This window comes from Cebus imitator, unplaced genomic scaffold, assembly GCF_001604975.1.
Source record: "Cebus imitator isolate Cc_AM_T3 unplaced genomic scaffold, Cebus_imitator-1.0 Scaffold918, whole genome shotgun sequence".
Classification (NCBI taxonomy): Eukaryota; Metazoa; Chordata; class Mammalia; order Primates; family Cebidae; genus Cebus; species Cebus imitator.
Window position 1 is genome coordinate 170,522 of NW_016108233.1, and position 880 is coordinate 171,401.

General features: G+C 46.6%; 1 non-coding gene across 1 annotated transcript; it reads right to left on the minus strand.

The window, feature by feature from the left end:
* Positions 1-244: 244 nt before the first annotated feature.
* Positions 245-316, minus strand: TRNAQ-UUG. Its single transcript has one exon. It is a non-coding gene; the product is annotated as a tRNA-Gln (tRNA).
* Positions 317-880: the final 564 nt, after the last annotated feature.

The window sequence follows — 880 nt, forward strand, 5'->3', positions numbered from 1 at the left end:
AGAGACATTTCAGACAGGCGCCCCTCTCCCGTTTGCATCTGGGCACAGCTTACGGAATTGGGGAGTTGTTTCTGGCAGTGTTGATTGTGCATATGGGCTTGCTTCCACAGGTGGTCTCACCCTTCTAAGGACTGACATGGATACCACTGTGAATCAGATACTATGTCATACGGTGGACCGGATTACAAGGAACCACTATAGTTTCAAGAGACAAGACAAACTGAAAGAAGTGAAAAAGGTAAGAAGGTCCCACCGAGATTTGAACTCGGATCGCTGGATTCAAAGTCCAGAGTGCTAACCATTACACCATGGGGCCAGTTACAAGCACCTCTGCAAGTTCTTCTTGTGACAAATATTTATCCCTGAGTCACCGACTCTTAACTGCTAAATATAAAACAATGGGATTTTAAACAAAATTGTACCGCCCTCTGCAGGAGTATTTTGGAAATGCTTGGGTGTTTTGCTCGTTTCAATGACGGCCACAACTGGCTTTCACAGGTCAGAACCAGAGATGCTGGAAATCCCGCAACGCTCAGGACAATACTCCATAAAGAACCGTAGGAGTGCACATTTTTTTCAAAACAATCTTGCATCTTTCATCTAGGTTTCCGGGGGCCTTGTTTGTTTGTTTTGAGACAGAGTCTTGCTCTGTCGCCAGGCTGGAATGCAATGGCATGATCTCGGCTCACTGCAACCTCCGCCTCCTAGGTTCAAGTGATATTTCTGCCACAGCCTCCCGAGTAGCTGGGACTACAGTGCCACCATGCCAGCTAATTTTTGTATTTTTAGTAGAGACTGGGTTTCACCATGTTGACCAAGATGGTCTCGATCTCTTGACCTCGTGATCTGCCTGCCACAGCCTCTGAAAATTCTGCGGTTA